Source organism: Corvus cornix, chromosome 3, assembly GCF_000738735.6.
Source record: "Corvus cornix cornix isolate S_Up_H32 chromosome 3, ASM73873v5, whole genome shotgun sequence".
NCBI lineage: Eukaryota > Metazoa > Chordata > Aves > Passeriformes > Corvidae > Corvus > Corvus cornix.
Genome location: NC_047056.1, coordinates 28,982,974 through 28,999,983, shown reverse-complemented (window position 1 = coordinate 28,999,983; position 17,010 = coordinate 28,982,974). Strand labels below are relative to the sequence as shown.

The 17,010-nt window shown below is 39.9% G+C and overlaps 1 protein-coding gene across 7 annotated transcripts in view; it reads right to left on the bottom strand.

The window, feature by feature from the left end:
• Positions 1 to 17,010, bottom strand: part of LRFN2 (leucine rich repeat and fibronectin type III domain containing 2) — a 153,758-nt gene that overhangs the window by 83,756 nt on the left and 52,992 nt on the right. Inside the window, exon 1 of one of the 7 annotated variants that reach the window (XM_039569553.1) lies at positions 3,485 to 3,520. The exons of the other annotated variants lie outside the window; for them this stretch is intronic. The gene's annotated coding sequence lies outside the window, so the exon portion shown is untranslated. Of the gene's footprint in view, positions 1 to 3,484; positions 3,521 to 17,010 lie in introns of those variants that run through there. 7 annotated transcript variants of the gene reach the window in all.

Genomic DNA, 17,010 nt, shown 5'->3' with positions numbered 1-17,010 from the left:
AAGAAAGAAAGAAAGAAAGAAAGAAAAGAAAGAAAGAAAGAAAGAAAGAAAGAAAGGAAAGAGAAACAGCAAAAAGAAAAAAAGACAAAAAAAAAAAAAGGAGGAGAAAAGGGGGAAACGGATCAATTGTAGGAATGTAGAAGAATGAAGCAATACAGTCTGCAGGGTGAACACCTGGGTCTTGCCTCGGTTCATGCCAAGAGGAAGCAGGCTCCAGGACTGCTAGCACATCACAGTGTAGCAGTTGCCTGGGAATATAAACATAGCAGCTCAAAAAGCAAAGCAAACAAACAAAAAAACCCAACCAATCAAAAAACCTTCAAACAAAATAGAGTGTCCACCCCCCCCTTAAAAAAAATGCAAAAAACCAAAACAACAAACCCGAAACCAACAAAAAAACAAAACCTCATATATGACTAGGGAGTTTTAAACCCAAATAAATTGTGGAACTTGCCTTGAAGGCCACAGAATAAGGCTTGCTCTGTGTGTGATTTGGCAGAAGAGGGAAAAGCTGGCATCCACTTGGCTTTTAGCCATGTCTTCCTATTGTCTCAGTGCCTAGCTAAAAAGTGTTGCCAACTTGGTTTGGAGCTTTAAGACAAGCTATCCCCTGTCTGTTTCTGGCTGCTACCTCCTTCAAGAGGCAGTGACTGCATGAGCTAGGTTGCAACCTCCTAGGTTGTTTGCCCAGTAAAACAGACCAATTAAATCACCTTTGGTAGAACCATGTAATCCATGTGGGAGGCTGTTAGCTTCCTGAGAAGCCCAGACTACATTGCAAGCATTTACATGACTGTTCACGTTACCTGGTAGCCATCAAGTTGCTTCACCTCACCTGGCCCCAGATTATCCAGTCTCACAATGCATCAAATGATATTAATCTGCTTTACTGGGGAATGAAGAAGAATTATATGATTCTGGATACTTGATGAAACATTATTCTCCAGATGCAAAGACTGACTATAGCACTGATTTTTCCCAGCCTCCTTCTTCCCCTGTGGTTGGAAAACTGCAGGTCAGATATTGCTCTCAGCTACACCCAGGCAATTCCAACCAATTTCAGGCGCAGGCAGGACAAAAGTCTGCATATGCAGGGCTCATTCTAACATCACCACAATTTGTATATGTATGTTCATGGAGGGCACAGGGGTGGCACACAGCAGCCACTCTGGCAGCAATAGTACCTACCCAGCAGGGTGCAAGAGGGAGAAATGAAGAATCATTTTCCCAGTGGAAACTACAGTGAGAATTTTAAGCAGGGAGAATGTAATTACCTGAAATGGAATCGTACATTATACCCATCACACCATTCCACATAAAAATTTAAAGCATGATTTGCAACTGAGGAAGCTGAGGTGAATTTCTGAGTTTCATTAATTTGGTTCCTCCTTTTTAGCACAGTGCTGCTGATGAGAGGCAGATTCACCTGCATGGAGAGACAGTGCCACTTTCTCTGTTCTCTTATCTGGAGGAAGAATTTGGGAGTTGTGTTGTGCCTTTGTCTGAAAGGATCTCAGCTACAGATCTTCCATCATAGTCTTTGTACTGCTTTCACCCCACACAGCAATTTTATCTATACCTTAATGGATGCATACATGTAACTAAACCACAGTTCCTAGCTCTACATGGCACTGGATACCTCAAAATCCCTAAGGCTCTTATCCTTTCAGTTAATCCCTCCTGAGGCACAGTGACAAGTTTAAAGCCAAGAACTGAGGCTCAGAAAAACTCAGAGTAGAATTCATCTCACCTAACTTGAGAAGTCAGAAATGTAGGTGTGTGCACCTAAGCTAGGAAACAAGGTTCTTCTGTAAGAGATATTAGACAAAAAGAAGGACTTACAGGGCTGAACTGTTCTCAGTGCCTGGTTTAGGATGGAATTGATCATTCCCTGGAAATGCCTGCTTGCTTTCTTTGTCTATAAGGAAAGATTAGATAAAAGCCCTGTTTTTTATACCTCTGCAGTCTAAAAAGAAATCCATAGTAGAATAGGGAACTGAAAGCACATATCCTAACTCACATACAGATTTCTTGAGTGGAGAGCCAAGACCTTATTCCTGAAATAATTATAACAAAATCTTCAAAAATATAGTCCTGCTAGTAAAATTGGCTTCAGACCTTTACAGATGTTGTGTCCCAGGAGCGAATGGGTAATTCTGTGTCATTTCCCACCACATTTTCAAAGAAACAGTGGGACTTACAGTGTGCCTCTGCGGCAGAGGAACATTGCCTCTGAAGCTTCAGTCAACAAAGTTTGCATATTAAAAAGATAAGACTGAATCACAGAGAGCTTACATCTGACTAAACATGGGAATTGAGCAAGATTGATGAGTGCCTACAGACTTTTGTGTCACTCTAGTAGTGCCCTCATATGGCAGAGGGAATTATTTTATCTGCAATACATATCTAATTATGAAATAAACAGACACAATAACATAACAATAACCAAAACCTTGGCATTATTTGACTGTGGCACCAATGACTAAAGAAGGAAAACTGCCTACACACATCTTCAGTATTGTCCTTGTTTGAGACAGTTTAAAGGAGAATACTTGGCAACATTTTGGAATACCCACGACAAGCATGGAGAAGGAAAACTTAGGGGGAACAAACCTTCTAATACGCACAAGAAGGTAACTGGGAAGACACCGCCAGGCTCTTTATTGAGGAGTAGGATGGGACAACAAAAAAAAAGAAGATTTTCATAAATAAATCAGGAGATGTTCAAGTCAGATACAACAGAAGACTTTTTCACAATGAGGATAGTCAAGCACTGAAGCAAGGTCCATCTTTGGAATTTTTCAAGACCTGACTAGATAAAGCTCTGATTAAGCTGATGCAAACTCACAGATGACTCCATTTTAAGCAGGAGGTTGGTCTAAAGACCTCCTGAGTTCCAAGTTCCCTTCCAAACCATATTATTCTGTGATAAAAATATTGTTTATGGATTGCTTCCCATCTGCTAACAAAGCATGTAAAGAGTAAATAAATGTAGTTCTTATTGAAACTTCATGTGGAATAGAGATCTACCAGCGTGGCCTTCTCAGTTCTCTGTGTGATGTATGAAAGGACAATGGAGAGTAGAAATTCACGTTATGTTTTGCAGTTTCCAGATCCTTAGGCAGTCCAAAGTTTTTCAACCAGAGTAATGAAGACTAGCTTGAGAAATCTCTGCAGCACATGAGAGACCAAAGAGGTGGCTGCTGTCATGATGAGGGTAATGGCTGTGAGTTTTTGTCCCCAGCGCCTCAAGCTGCAGACAGCACAGTTTATAACAGAGGCATCTGCCCCTAACTTTCCACACAGAAAGCTAGCAGTTTACTGTGAAACAGCTTAGTCACCTTTACAAAGTGCTTTCAATAAAAGCACTTTACTTTCCCCCTACGGAACAATGCCCTATCTTGCAGTAAATACTAAAAGTCCACCAAAACAAAATAGTAATGAATTCCCTGAACATCCAGAATTTTAATTATTTTGGACCTACCCAGATATTGTGGGCTCCAAAAGTCACACAAGGTTTTCTTTGGTGACTTTTCCTCTAGTTCACAATGGTCCCTGAAGGAAAGGAAATAATCTTTAGTTATTCTTATGTGTATCACTTTGCTGTCATGGGAATTTACAGGAATCACTTGGCTGAAACAAGTTATGCCAGCATTTGATAGGGAGCTGGATTCCTCAACCCCAGTGTCACTGAGCCTGAGACCATGGGGTCTTTCACTCTTGCCAAGCCCAAACAAGCACAGACTTATCTTGTACCTGAAAAACAGCTACAAAAAGCTGTGAATCCATTACTCTCTAGAGATGGCTCTGCCTTCCTACTCCTTCCAGTTTCATTAAGCCTCTTTATACTGAGGTTTAAATTACTTGACTGGCCAGCAGGACTTCTGCAGGAAGTACAGAAGGCCCACTCACACTTCTTGGGTTTTTTTTTTTACCTGTTATAATTGGAAAAAAAGAGATCTACATTGTACTCTTTCTCAAGTTGTTCTTCTCTGCTTAAAAGAGGAGGAAAGTTCCTATAGCAGAGAAAACACTGCAAACCCGAAGGACAAGTCATAAAGCCATTGAAATGGAAAATTAGAAAGCAGTATAAACAGCCTCTTTGGAGGAAAATAGGTCTTCCCTGCTATAGTGAGCATGAATAAACAATAAATGATCATGTCAATAAGGAAAACACTTGCTAGGGAAGGTCTTCCCTCTTCAATTACAAAGCTTCCATTCAGAGACAGTGGTGCACAGACAGAGAACTAACCTTGCTAGGCTCTTTGGATGCATTAATCTCCTATGAGATATATTGCTACCTTCTTTCCACCCCCAAAATTATGGGTAAGGTATCTTGTGTAATGATAAATATTTGATCCTGAGAGGTACAATAGTAGGAAATCTGATTTTACTTTTTCAAGACCACATAAAAGAGACTTGGAAGAGCAGGAGCTCTGTCTTGTCAACTTCTGTCTAAGATGCAGGGTGTCAACCAAGTTTGAAAACATGTCAACTCTTCAAACCACATTTCTTAGGAGCACCTGAAGTTCTTAAATTATTCAACTTTGGATAAGTGATCTGCCCATCTTAGAAGAGGTCTGAGAGTTCATACTTAAGCAATGCCCAACTGAACGAGATCAGCACATTAAAAAAATGGTTTAGCCTCTGTCACATTTCTTCATATTCCCAAATGGTACAAACTGGCAGAATTACTCTGGAGTTAGGCTTGTTACACTTGAAATGACTGCAACTTTCAGCTTTTGGGAAAAAAACCTTAATTTTTTTTCTTCCTTGATTTTTGATTGTCAAGAATTAATATTTTTTTCAGAAAAAAATTACACAGAAAAGAAATTATTTCATTGGCTAAAAAGATTGCATTTTGAATTTCCTTTTTCTGACCAAAAAAAAAAGAAAGTGGGAAAACTGAAATGTTTTAAAAGTCAGTGAATACTATCCATACAAGGGAATATTGTGAACAAATATCTCCAAAATAAAACAAAAGCACTAGGACTAAGTTTCACAAAAACCAAGCTAGATGTCAAGAACCTGGAAATTGTCTATTGTAAGGAGAGACTGAGAAGAAAAGAATGAAGAAATAATATTCAAGAAATCCTATGGATGATGATGGAATGAGCCAATAATATAATGCCATATACAATCTAAATTTGTTTATTTTAGAAACTCTTTCAACCCAGCCAAATGCACAGCAGTATGCTCAGCAATGTGGGCCATGCATACACAGCAAAACAAAGAAACAAAAACCTCCCACATCCTGGGAAACATCAGCTCATAAATAAGCCTCTGGACTATGTCGGATAAGAAACTCAGATTGGATCTCCTAAAATGGTTCATGTTGTTGAAGAATTGTGGGTAGTGCTGTTTGACCCCTGTTTATTAAAGGAAAATGATGGAATTTAGAAATTTTAAAAAATTAAATTTTTTTCTTCTCATTCAGACTCATTTCAATCTGCATTTCTGGACAATTAGGCATTCTAGATCTCCTTACTGGGATATAGCATTATGTCATTAATTTTTTAGCTACATCAGTGAGTTTCATTTTTCAAAATGGCCCTGCTTTTAGTGAAGTCTAATGCTGTACTTAGGATTGATTCTATTTAACTTTGTGAAGGAAGTATAAATACTTTTGGCATTCTTCCCCATCAGCTTCTACCATCTCAGTAAATACTGAGAGAATTAGACACAATGCTCTTGTCAAGATTTAAGCTTAATGTGCAACAATTGTAGCTGGTGATTAATACAAGATTGACACTTTCTCTTTATGCCATCTGCAACCTATGCTAGGGTAGACTCCTACTTCCTTTATCTATCCATAAAATATATTCTCTTTTTTTTTTTTCAGTGAAAGAAATCTGGGGTTCATGTATCTGACAGTTCCACTTGAGCAATGATAGATACAACTTACTCAGTCTGAAATATTATCAGCTGAGGGTGAAAAGTGTTAATTAACTATAAATTCTGGGAGAGAAACCCTTTTGGATTCTTTAGAAGCCTTGAGTGGATGGCCACAGGTTAGCGCCCATAAAACAGAGTTCCTCATCACCATCATCACCATCATTGTCTGAATTTCTTCAAAAGGAAGAATAAGTACATAGAATATAAGATATTTCTGAAGATAATAATGAAAAATACAGCTTGTGAGACAGAGCATGAGGTCAGGCTTAAGGCTGTAATGAAAAGAGGCAATTTTCTCTGCTCATTACATGTCTTTCATGAAAGGGGCTTTATTCTCTGTTCCCATTTTTCTATTTATTTTTTCTCTCCACTTAGAATGATTCTTAGTATGGAAAGTGAAAATGCAAAACTTAATAATCCACAGCATTTTCTGGATCAGTGCAACGGCGTTTTCCACTGAATTTTTCCAGGGCTGAAATAGCTTGACTAGTCCCCCAGCTATTAATTTCCCTCCCCCACCCACAGAGCTTTATTGGGGTCTCAGAATTCCACCTATCTCCTTCTACTCTGCTCTTAGAAAGCAAATTTTCCTCAGAGAACTTAACTAGGTTACTGCAATGCCTCATCTGTCTTCTAATCTTTCAGGAGACCAGCTCAGTAGTCAGCAAAAATGAAGTACCATGCAATTAAATAAGGCTGTAACCACTCTATAGCTCAAAGAGATATGGCTATTCTCATGCAATTATATAAACTGGGTTTAATTGAGCCAGACTGATTTATAGTCACAGAAAGAATGGGAAAAAAGGTGTCCAGTTTCCTTTCCACCTCATGAGCACTGTCTGGAGTAGCTGGGATACTTGTCTGACTGAAAAAAGGACATGGGTTTTTATGTAGTTGTAGGTCTGACAAAGCCTATAAACATCCAGAAATCCTGGACTAACAGTGACTGCATACTCAGGTTGATCAGCAAAGTCATCATAACAGATGCACAGCCCCTAAATTCAACAAGAAATCTCATACTTGAAATATACCGTATTTCAATGATACTACCCTCATCCTGATGCATTTTGAAGAACTGAATAACTGATGAGTTGGACATTGCCTTCAGCCACAAAGAATGGTCCTCTGACCTGCCTTAGCAGCCCTAGAATGTAGTTTCACTCACCATGGAGGTAAGAACATAACTTTGGGGTAAATTCTGCAATTTCAGCACTTATTCTTCCACTCTAATTGGGATCAGATGTGAGAGCTTGTTCACACTTGAACACTACTTGGGGAACATACACCCATTCCTAAACACAGCAACTTGGATCATAAATGACATAATAAACTTGACAAAGACAGCCAAATATTGCATTTTTTTACTTTCCAGAAGATGGTGAGAATTTGAAGGCAGAAGAATTACTTCAGTGGTTACATATCATTCCTTAGGTTCTCTGTGTAAGGAGAGAACTGCTTGTTAAATCTGTATATTTATTTATTAATAAAGCAACTTACACGAGCCTGAAATTGCTTCAGAGAAGTAGAGCTTAACAGATACATTATTTTCTTTGATGTAATCAGAATTTTGTTTTACATATTTATCAGAGACATTTTGCTGGAGCTGAAGTTCAGTATCTTTTTCTTCCTTCACTGCAACTCAGTAGATACCACAACAACCTCAACTATAACTGAGACACATCTAGGGCAGCATTTTTCCTGCACTAAAACATACTTATTACTAAATATTCAAAGGTAAGGGACAGAAATCCTGGGTTGAGTGTGTTTTCTCTCATTAAGTGGGTTGGTTGCCTCAGCCTCCACACAATCTGTCCCCTAGAAGGGCCAAGCAGATGAAATTGTGGTTGTCTTGAGGGCTTGGACATAGCTGTCAGAGGGAGAGCTGTGCGGTATCATTGGTGCCTCTCTCATGCTCCAAGGCTTCCAAGTTGGAGTGTTAGTTAAGTGAGATTCAGAACTCAAAGTCCTCTCCCTGCATGAAGTTTGGGGGGAGTGGAGCAATGAGGGAAGGAAGCGCAGGGATGCTAGTAAAACACAAATCCTTGACCCAGCCCAGGCTGTTCTTAGCAAGACAGCTATCAGCAGGTCCAGCTCTCTGGTACAAGGCAGGTTACTGGTCTGAGGTACTGCTGAGAGCTGCTGCTCCTTCCCATTAGTGCATGTAACCCTGTCAGGTCAGCCCCTCAGGGGGAGGCTGTGTGGGTTTGCCGCTGAATCATGAACTGGGTTCAAACCTGCTGCAGGTGGGGCAGTAGGAGGTTGGTCCCTCAAGGCAGGGAGCCATTGGGCTCTGCTGATCACCTTCATATTGTTCACATGGGAAGCATGAAGAACAGAGTTCAAAAGTCTCTAAATTACTTGGCTTGTTGCAAGACATGGCATTTTCACTACTGCAGATGCTTCGACGCCCTCCTTTCACAGCCTGGAATAGCTCCTGCCTTGAGTCCAGCAGAGGCTGACATGAAGATGTCCATAGTACTGATCTCATGATGTACTTTAACTTGAAGGGAAATGGAGATAAGGCAGAAATAAATCTTAATCCATGTTGTGTCTATCTAACTGCAGGTCTTACAGAACATTTACGTGTTGCTGCTTTCTCGGTGTGTGGAACCATGCACATTTACACAGAGGCACAGAAACTCTGTCTGTTTTGAGCACTAGTCCTTAACTAATAGTTTATCACTAGGGAGTTCTCTGTGCAATGAGAACACAGATGAGATGACGCTGGCAGTGACGCTGCTGTCGCTCTATAAATGTATATCTCTGTGACTTAGCTCAGGATGTAGCCCATTGTACTCAAAGACACACAAATAAAGATGCATATGCACAAATTAGTAAGTGATCCAGGCATTCCTTGGGGAATTTAATCTAAGTCTTACACATCATATAACTGAGATGGGAAGCAGATGCGTAATAATAGATCTGTATTGTAATACCATCTGCTCAGACCAAATCCCCATAACAAACTGTGTCTGTCCGCATGTCATGCATTTCTGCAGTTTCAGCCTTTCCGAGGCTCCTTCTCCAGGTTGAAAGAATAAACCCCTGTCATGTACAGCCAAATCAAAGCATTAGGCCATCGGCCATCTGTTGTTTATTTGTGAGGTTATCTTATTTCTGCTGAGCCTCAGCATCCTGGCAGACAGTGTAAACTCAACTTCTCTCTGTTCTCATAGCAAGACATTAAAGATGTCCTGTTACATCAATTCAGCCAAAATATCTAAATGAAGAAGGGAAATCTCAACGGTGCTTTTATAATACAGACTTTTTATTTCAGTCAGACTAAAACAATTGATTATTTTTAAAATATCCTTATTGAGTCATAATGACTGTGAAAGGCATGATCCCCTCAGTTCTCAAAACAGCAGACAGGCTCTTTCATATCCTGCACAAACACACAGTACTTCAAACTGCTTAGAAATGTGTTTTCCTTTCTCCTGCTAATAAGAAAGGTTTAATGACAGAGGGTTTGATCACAGCATTTCACCCTTACCTGTTTGGGAGAGGGTAAGCAGCTGTACAGATCAAGGGGTTGTGGAGGTCTGTAGGTACTCATAATGTACACTGGGGAGCAAATACTCCTGTGAGCTGGTTCTGAACAACACATTGTACCCAACACCCACAACTGGCCAGCTAAGCTTAACCATTAACACCATCCTCTGTACAGTCATGAAGTTGATGGCCCCACATTTGCATTAGAAAATGATGCACTGCAGGTATTCAAGCTGGTCCTTCTGTTAGCTGAAGAAGGTAGGATGCTCCTTGGTTTCTGTGAAATCATTTAATGGCAAGAATCTCCATAGCCCTAGGTTAGTTTGCTGATCAACAACTAGGAAGCAATTGGGATTAATAAGAATCAGGTTTTTATAGGTATCTTCTATATTATCACTGCAGAGATTAAAAATGTTTATAGTAGAAGAGATTCTTTTTTCTTTTTTTTTAATTTCCCACAGATCAAAACAAGTATATGTCTTGTTGTTTCTTTCTACTCATGCACCTAAATAAGCAGTATCACTCTAGCCACTATTAATAAAGCACTAGAAAATTTTCAGTGACAAGAACTCAAGGCGGATGCTAAGGCTTGGCCCTCAAATTGCTACTCCTGAGCATTTCTTTGCTGACACTACTCTTTGTGGAAGGGACTCCTCTGTGCTGTACATAGACCAGTTGCTCCAGTCAGCCCCACAGAATTCAGTGTAATGGAGCTGATTTATAACACTGCCAGACTTAGGCCATCTCCATTTCCTCTGTTTTCACTCCTCCCCTGCCCTCCACCGTTAGCAAGTTCGAAGCATGGGGATGCGGAGAGTGCAAGCATAGGGCCAGGTGTGCTGAGCAGCACTGCTGCAGCCCCAGGGTAAGCAGCTAATGCCAGCAACTCCTGACTGCTTAAACAAGATCATCAGTACCAAAAAGAGTTTTCCCCATCAAACAGCTTCTGCTGCTACAAAATGCTAACTACCCACTAAGAAATCACTTCAACTGCTCTCCCGAGCTCTTAGTGCAAGGTCTAGCTTGTCAGGCACAGACCTGGTCTGCATATCTCCATCAAGCCCTTTGAGGCATGCATCCCTTTCTTGGGTCCACTGCAAAACCATCCCCATCCCTCTCTCTCTGAATCCATTGGAAAAGAAGTGCAAAGCACCATTTTCAAACACTTTTGACAGCATAGTTATTCAGCATGTGTCTGACTGTCTAGGGTGAAGGTTTTCTTGATGATTGGCAGATAATTCACAGACATCTCTGTGGCCCATGGCTGTTGTTCTTAACTGAGGGGAGCCTGTTTTGCAGTGCTAACCTGGTAAACTAACACTTTCCTCATGTTAGCAGAAGAACGGAGCTGTCCTATCAGGAGGACAGGCTGTATGGTCAGTTGTGGTTGTTACGAAAAGCAAAGCTGGAGTTTGGGGATGGGAAAGGAGCTCACATCCATTCTTGACCTGGAGCCTTTAATGGGTTCTAAAGCTAGCAGCTTCCTTAGCAATGTGTGGCTATGAAATGAAAGTCCATGGTTAACCCACAAATCACAACGTGGCAGTCACCATAACCCTGGATCTTGGTTCTTGCTGTTCAGCAGCTCATTGGATTGTCCTCCCTGCCTCTGTTGCAGAGCTGTCATTCCCAGACACTGAAAGTGGATTTGACCATATCATAAATATCCAATAACTACTATCCAAAAAGTAAATTGTTCATCGTTAAAGTTAAGCCCTAGAAAGAACACTACTTTGGGCATTGTAACTAAGAGTAGAAAATCCTCTATGACACAGGAAATTTTTCTCAAAAACCTGCAGAAAAGCTATCTCACCCATTCCCTCTTGCCTTTTACTGCCCTGTATTCTAATAGTGTTGCACAATGAGGATTGGAGGTTTCTGTAACTTTTGCAGCAGGGAACAAGGCAAATCAGGAGCAGTTCTGACACGTTGCCAGGAGTGGCTGCATGGCATGCCCTTTGCTTGGGAGCACAGTGTTTGCATCTCGTGATGTGATAGCAGTGTCAAAATGTTGTGGCACTACAAATTGCTCTGCTCTCCTTACACATATTTTTATTATAGAGATGCCTTCACCTTTGCTGCCTGGTAAAATTGGATAGGAATCCCTCAAGTTGCCGAGAAAATGAAGGAAACAAAAGTAAAAGTGCTTCACTGAGGTTAGAGAAACTACACAAAAATGAGTAAGTGCAAGAAAGCCTGACATGGAGTCAAAAGTCACTTCTGTAGAAGACTGCTGAACATTTAGCAGAGTGACTGTATAGAGAAAGTTGATTGCAGGAGGTAAATCACAGTAAACATAAAACAATATACTCTAAGTCAAGGTTATTTTAATTTTGTGTCCATGTGACCAAAATTTTTTGACTTATTTGTAGTTAGATTTTATCTGAAAAAGGTTAATAATAAATCCAGTAACAAAAGCATCTGTGAAGATTTGGTAGTCAAGCAGCAATAAATAAAACAATTTTTTTAAGACCTAATGTTATTGTTTTGCATCCAAGAACAGAATAGAGTAAATATGGCTTTTGTTGAAACAATAGCAGAAGCAAAGCTATGAAAACAGGAAATCATCTCTAAACTGCATGCCTCTCATTTCAGCTCTTTTGATTATGTGAAGCACAAAGCTTTTCTCATTCACAAATATCACAGCAACTTTATTTTGTAACTGCACTGCTCTTTTTTTTTTTTTTTTGAAGAAAACCATCTGACTTCTAAAGGATGATATGAGACTCAATAATACAGCAGGAATGCACCTATTTTCTTTGCCCATTTACTCGAGTATCTTCTTGTTGAAATTATGCCACTTCCTGATTTTTTTTCTCTAGCAGAAGCAAACCATGTATGTAGTAAATACAAAGAAGATCATTTTTCTGCACATTAAAGCACTAATGTCCTAATTCTGAGTGGGTTTTGTCAGCGACTGAAGCACGGACCCAGACCGACAGGGAACCTGAATCATTTATTCAAAGGAGTGAGTTGGTTTTCTACACTTCTCTAAGGGACAGCATTTCCTTATATGGTGTGACCTAGCCCGTGTTGCCACATCAGCAGCACGCTTTCTCAATGTCCTTCTATGGGATGATCACTCGCTGTTCACCCGTCCGTCAGCTCCCGGCAGGCTCCTCTCCATAGGCGTCTGCCCTGTGACACCTCCTGCCCCCAGGGTCCAGTGGAGGCAAGCCTCTGTGTGCCACCATGTGCTCCTTTGTGCTGCCATGTGCCTCTGCAGGCAGGTTTTACAGCTCACAACCCAATTATACCTTATAATTCCCCATAATTCCCCCTTTTTTGTTTTATACAAATAAGAATTATGACAGTGATTGAACAGATAGAACTTTGAGGAACAATCTGAAGTTGTCTAATTACCATCACTCAAGAGTCTGCAGTGGCTCGGAGGTCCTGTTTCACAGTGAGAATTTGGAAAGTTTCCTAGGCAAGACTTTCAAGTTTACTTTGAAAGAGGGTCCAGCTTTTTTAAGATGAAATTACCAAATCAAAATGACTTGATTATATTTTTAGAGCAGAAACACCTGGGTCTGATGGTATAATCTCCAGTCAGCCAGGGCTAGGGCTTGGCCAGAGCCTTAAGCCTTGACTGAGAGGGTTTCCCTAAAATACTTATACAGTTGCTTAAAAACTTTATTAATATCATTCTGAATGCGATTGAAAAATTAAAAACATATAAACTTCTTTCCAGTCTTTTGCGGGGGGCACGCTCCATTCCTGCACGCCCCCTTTTCTGTTCTAACAATATGTAACACGAACATCTTTCAACTTACTAAATTCAGGAAAATGTGTAACATAACATGCAGTTTTTTACTATGAACAGTAAAATAATACATCTAATACAACAATAAAGGTGCACCAAGTAAAGATAAGCAAGGTAATATCATTAACTGCTTAAATACTTCATTGTTTCACAGAATATATATAAATCTAGGTCTTGGAAAATTACAGTTATATTAACATGAACTCTCTAAGAGGTTTTAAAAGGTAACAAGCTTAATTCTTGCTTAAAAAAATAGCTTACAAATTGTAATTATTATCTATCACAAAAAGCAATTAGAACAATGCAGGGGGGTCACAAGGTGGTGTGGTAAAAAAGCAGTCTTTGAGATTCTATGGACTAGCTGCAGGAATGACATACTTAGCTTGCAGCCATTCTCGCACAAGCTGGTGCAAAATGCTGAATGCTGCAGCCCCACCTCTCCCCACCCCTGAGGAAGGGGCCATGGGTCCACTTAGTCCTTTTTTCTAGCACAGTATCAGCTCCTGAGAGTCTGCAAGGAACGGGAGCCTTGGCTGGAAGAGCATGGCCCCTGCCGGCTCGCACGAGCCCCTGCCATGTGCCTCTGCAGGCAGGTTTTAGAGCTCACAACCCAATTCTATCTTATAATCCCCCATAGGGTCTTAAACCTTTCAACCATGTTGTCTCCTTAGTTATCCATATGCATACTAGACTTTGAGAGTTTTTCTAATTTTTCAGGATCAGGGTACATACCAAGAGTTATAGTAGTACTTGCCTAAATTGGAGTCCAAAGCTTTGATGTTAAAATGCTAGTGAAAATGCTTGAAATTTTCATCATAATTAACTCGCTCTGACGTGAAATGCGAGTTGGTTTTGTAGGCTTAAATTCTCCATGAATTTCAGAAACAGGTTAGCAATAATTTTTATTAAGATGCCAGACCATTCTCCCAGCAGTCAGAGGAGCAATGTGAGATTTGTGACATGTCAACTGAGGTTCTAAGATGGGCTATCATTTGAGTTAAAGATTAAGGCAACTTTCCATTACTGCTGTGACTGTAGATGAAAAAGATGAGATAGACCATCTGGTAAGAGAACATTTTAGAATGGAAGGAACTTGGGAAAGAAAAAACAGGTGGTGAACCTGCATGGTCATCTTGTGTAACAGACTCCCATTCTCTTTTTAAAACCTTCAAAGAGCTGTCAATCACCTGTACCACAGATATTTTTAGAAGAATTTATGAGTGCAGTTGAAACACCTTGCCATTCATCAAGAAAAAAACACTGCTGACCATAGACTCTCATTTGAGTTAATAATAACGCTAATAAGTCTGAACAGCTTCTTTCATTCTCCAGCCCTTTGATCTTATCAAATGCATAAACCCTGTAAACTGCTTCAGCCTCCTGGGAGTAAATGAATGAAAAGCCATTTTCTGCTGTAAATTGTACCACAGATGCAGCCCCAGGTCTTCAGTAACAAAGCCGAAAGACTGGAGCTAAGTGAACCATTCTGCCATCCTTCAGTTAAACACAAGCTCCAGTAATTGTTATGGCAGACAGCTACTAGGGAGAGAGTGTCTTGGCAGAGATTACTGGTAAAGGCAAGTTTTATCAAAACAGATGTCAAGTGTATTTGTAAGGCACCGGTTCCCAGGTGTGCTACTCATCTTTTGAAAGGATATCTGAGTAAAAGTGCAGGAAGAGAATCCCAGTTCAATAGGAGAGACTGGCTAACTTTGATAACTTTGAAGCAGGAATGGGGAAAACAGGAAGTTTCCACAGTGCAGACAGACACATAAGCCTCAAAACCTCAGAAAGGCACTACATGCTTTTGGGGATTGATTTCCTTTCTTCTGATTGCAAGGATGTGGTTTTTTTCCTAAAAGTCAAACGTTGTCTCAAATAATAGCTTTCTTGGGCTCTTTGTCATTTAGAATTGTATAAAAATAAATGGAATGTGTCTCCAAAATTTTTACACTATGGAATATGCAAAGCAAATTTTTTTTTCTGGACAAAAAATCTAATCATTATGTAGCTATGTAACAATCTTGCCCATAGTCTAACCATCCACATACCATAATTCCCATTGGGAATGGGATAAACCAGAAAACAAAAATCAAAAAACCTAGGTGCATTATTCATTCACAAATACTGCAAATTAGGTCTGTTGTTTGCAGCAACTTGTTAATCATTCACATAGTTTTTTCACTCCTAATGAAAGTTTCCCCAATGTTAACAGCAGCTAAGTATTTGTTAAGGCTAACCTCTCACTATTCCTCTCACTATTCAGTGATCAAAAGAGGAAATCAGGTGACCATTTGCACAAATAAACCTTTGCAAATACCTAGAGGAACCTCAGACAAAAGAGAAGATGAAAGTTGTTACTTGATATTTTTTCAAGGAACACTTCTGGGGAGCAGACATCTCAAATACTGTCAGGATTTTATGATGAACATGCCAATGACGAAGTTTGGCTGTGAATAAGGACACAGAAAGAGGCACTCTCTCTGCCATGTTAAAACACAAAATTCTGCTGTCCTTATGCAACCCACTTCATAGGGCTAAATGTAACTGAATTAATTTTTAAAAGCCTAGATTTATAGCAAATATGGCTCAGAATATATATATAAACAAACTGGTCAATGATAATATTATTTTGGGGAAATCTTCCATATCTTACTAACAGATTGTGAATAACCTAAAATAATCTAGCTTTGCACCTCTATCTTCTACACAGTTCTATGTTATAACATTAAAAGTGCAGATCTATACTGCTCTTTTGCAATTCTGTGCAGCAGAGAAGGATGCTATGCTCTATATAAGTTATTTATATTGAGCCAATAAAGCTGATTTCATATTCTGGGCTCAATCAAAATATCAAAATATCCCTTAACAAAATACTGCTGGGACATTTGCATTTTCTGATACGAAAACTTATAAAGACAAATCAGTGGTCAGAGCGAAAATAACATCCTCACTGATTTCCCTCAGTTTGGTATCACATCTCTTAACAGTCAGATAGAAACCTTCATGGATTTCTTAGTGCCACAAAGCCCATTAGGTATAAACAAAATATACATACTTATCTGTCCATAATCATGTTCAGAGATGTCTCTTTATGCATGGCAAAATCACTAGTGAAAGAAATGATACGTGATTGGCTTTTAAAGTCCATACCTGTCTGTTTAACAGCAAGGTGTCATCATGTTTCAGAGCTCAGAATAGAAAGCATTTATTCAATCATGAGAACAAAATGTGAGCAAGTGAGGAAGGAGAAAGGAAGAAATTAATCTAATTAATTAATAAAAAAGGTAGCATTTGATATAGAGAAAAACCTAGTAGATACAGTCCTGTCCAGTGGTTGTTGTCTATGAGTTTGTTGTTTTTTTCCACCAAAGAACAAGAGCAACAGGGGTCAAGAGGGCTTTGGAAAGGGGCTTCTTCTACATGAGCAAAGCATTGGAAACACAAAAACTCCCTCACAGATTCCTCCTCAACACAGTTCCTCCTCTCATCCCATCTTTTCACTCTGTTTGCCTTCCTCAGCCTTCTTTTTGAGCTCTGAGCACGTTTCCCAGCCTGTTTCTGTCAATCACCATTGTCAGAACAGCAGCTGCACGGAAGTGTCCACAGAATTATTTTACACTGAAAAACCACCAGCTTAATGTATCTGAAATCTGCAGGAATGTTATTGGCAAGGAAATGCTGCCCAACTGCCTGCCTGCCTGCCTGCTATCCCATCTCCTAAGGCAGGTGGTTTGGTGGGACACTGATGAGCTTGCTACCTGGCTGCTGGTACAGTGAGAGCCAGCAGACCCAGAAGTCTTCCCCTCAGTTGAAATGAAAGTCATTTTAGGTTGGGTTTAATATTTGGGATATTT